Source organism: Myotis davidii, unplaced genomic scaffold (genome assembly GCF_000327345.1).
Source record: "Myotis davidii unplaced genomic scaffold, ASM32734v1 scaffold789, whole genome shotgun sequence".
In the NCBI taxonomy this organism is placed as follows: domain Eukaryota; kingdom Metazoa; phylum Chordata; class Mammalia; order Chiroptera; family Vespertilionidae; genus Myotis; species Myotis davidii.
The window spans coordinates 394-3,141 of record NW_006300234.1 but is presented as its reverse complement, the minus strand read 5'-3'; the positions used below and the strand labels follow the sequence as shown (position 1 = coordinate 3,141).

The 2,748-nt window shown below is 58.5% G+C and overlaps 1 pseudogene; it reads right to left on the bottom strand.

Annotated features, from left to right (window-relative positions):
• Positions 1-1,095: 1,095 nt before the first annotated feature.
• Positions 1,096-2,072, bottom strand: LOC107185118 (annotated as a pseudogene).
• Between the last annotated feature and the right edge of the window lie 676 nt (positions 2,073-2,748).

Sequence of the window (2,748 nt, the reverse complement as noted above, 5' to 3'; positions counted from 1 at the left end):
GTTGTCCTAAACTCCTCACTTAAGGGTTGAATAGTTTTCCCTCTGACTTATGACTTATCATTGAGTTTAAATGCCTTCATAAGATTTTCAAACCGAGGAGCTAGTCTCCTAGCTTTTCTCAGTAACAGAAGAGCCTGTTATCCGGCTTTTATAACAGAGAAAGCTAACCCTTTGAAATTAGCTTAATTTTCAGCTCCTCTGTTGTCATGGACTGTACAATGGCCACGGCAATGTTCTGTCTCTGAGATAGTTCAAATATGCCCCCAAAGACAGGACAGCTGAAACCTGATTATAACCTTGAGCCCAAGGCAAAGTGAGAAGGGTTCTTCTCCCCAAATAGCAGTCCTACTAGAAGCCCAGTGCATGAATTTGTGCACAGGTGGGGTCCAGGGGGTCCAGCCAGCCTGCCCCAATGGGGCCCCGTTGGGCCGGGCCGGTGGGAGGAGGGGCTGCAGGCAGTTGGCCACCCAGCCCTGCCCCTGATCAGGGTGTTGGCGGCCCATCGGGGCCCGGATCAGGCTGGTTGGCTACCGCAGTGTGCATCATAGCCACCAGTTGTTTCACCGCAGTGCGCATCATAGCCACCAGTTGTTTCGGTCATTCCACCATTCCGGTCGCTGGGCTTTTATATATATACTAGAGGCCTGGTGCACAAAAATTTTTGCACTTGGGTGGGTCCCTCAGCCCGGCCTGTGCCCTCTCGCAATCTGGGACCCCTTGGGGGCCCCTTCCCCTGGCTGCTGGCACCAGTTTTCCTCCGGTGCCTGGAACCCAGGCCTTCGCTCTTCACCGAGAGGGGCCCTCGCAGTGGGCAAGGGGCTTAGCTCTTTTAAAAATACTTCTGAATGTTTGGTAAATAACCCTGTAGGAATCTACTTTCTGAAACATGTTGGTTGTTAAGGGCTGATTTGGGTAATCAACAAAATGTATGTTAAAATCCTAATCCCCCGAACCTCAGAATGTACCTGTATAGAGAGATAAGATCTTTAAAGAGGGATTACATTAAATTGGGGCAGTTACTATTTGATCCTATAAGCATGCCTCCATAAGCTTTTTTTTTTGCTGAGGAGAGCATGGGGTCTGTTTATTGGGGAGTCAGTCAAAGGGGGAGCTGGCTAGGGTGGGGTAGGGCAGCTACTTTTCTGGCCCCCGGGAAACACAACTTGAGTCCAGAGCCTCGACCGCTTTGAAGCCAAAGTCTTCCTCCACCTTTATCTGCATGGGGGCCAGCTCTGGAGTCAGCGGGACTCCCGCCCGGCTCCCTTCCGGTGGGACTCGCTGCCTCTTCCAACCGCTGGGCCCCTCGCCAGAGGCCGGGCCGCTGGCTTCTGTGGGCACTGGCTTCCTCCTGCGCGGGGACAGCCCCTCTTTCTCTGGAGGCTTGTACTCAGCCTTGCCTGGGGTGGGGGTGTCTGTGCCCTGGCTGCCCTCGTCCTCCAGTAAGATGGTGAACTGGCTGGCCTGGTAGTTGTCGCTGTAGGAGTCCAGCACCTTCATGAGGAACCTCCGCTCCTGCTGGAGTCTCTGTGTTATCCTCTATATCTGATGGAGCCTGCTCAGGACCCGCTCCATCGCCTGCTCGATCTCCCTGCAGCGGCGATCCAGCGCCTGGTACTTCCTGCGATTGAGTTCCCGTTGGCACTGCCGTTGCCGGCCTCAGGCTGCCTCCTCCTCTTCATCTCGCTCCTGGAGGCTGGAGCTGCCCAGACCCCCAGACACGAACTCCACTTTGGTCTCAAGCTCACTCTCCAGGATGTGACCACCTTCAGCAGAGGCAGAGCCAGCTCCTAGCCGGGAGGTGCTGAGAACTCCTCAAAGCCCATGGCTGCCATGGACCCCTCTCTCTGCTCCAGCTCCATTTCTCCCTGGCTCCCAGCGCAGAACTTCCAACTTTGCAAGCCTCTAGTTTAAAGTGGCTTGCAAAACTACACGCTCATCCTATTTCACAGCCAGGCGCCCAGGCCCGGCCGCTAAGCCTCCTGGGAGTTGTAGTTCTCTATTTCTGGCTTGCCTCCCTCGCCCCACCCCGACCCCAGTCCCAACTGAAAGGCCCTGCTGGCTGGTCTAACCCTGTGGCCAGGCATCTGAGTCACCTGGGGTCTTCATTCCTGTCCCAACACCACGCCATCTGACCATGGAGACTCTCCTCTTGGGAGGCCCCTGGGTCTCCTTCTGGGTCTCCTCAGCCCAGGCACTGGATCGCTTGCCCCAGCAGCGATGCAGCCCTGGCGCCTAGGTCTCCTTCTGGGTCTCCTTCTGGGGCCTGGCTGTGTCGCCCCCAGGGACTGGATCGCGTGCCCCAGCTGTGACGCAGCCCCAGGCCCTGGGTCTCCTCAGCCTGGGCACCGGATCGCGTGCCCCAGCTGTGACGCAGCCCCAGGCCCTGGGTCTCCTCAGCCCAGGCACTGGATCGCTTGCCCCAGCAGCGATGCAGCCCTGGCGCCTAGGTCTCCTTCTGGGTCTCCTGCTGGGGCCTGGCTGCGTTCCCCCCGGGAACGGATCCCGTGCCCCAACTGCAACTCAGTGCCAGCACCTGGGTCTCCTTCTGGGGCCTGGCTGCGTCACCCCCGGGAACGGATCCCGTGCCCCAACTGCAACTCAGTGCCAGCACCTGGGTCTCCTTCTGGGACCTGGCTGCGTCACTCTCGGGGACCGGATCGAAGGCCCCAGCGGCGACGCAGCCCCGGGGCCTGGGTCTCCTCAGCCTGGCCACCGGATCGCGTGCCCTAGCAGCGACGCAGGCCCGGT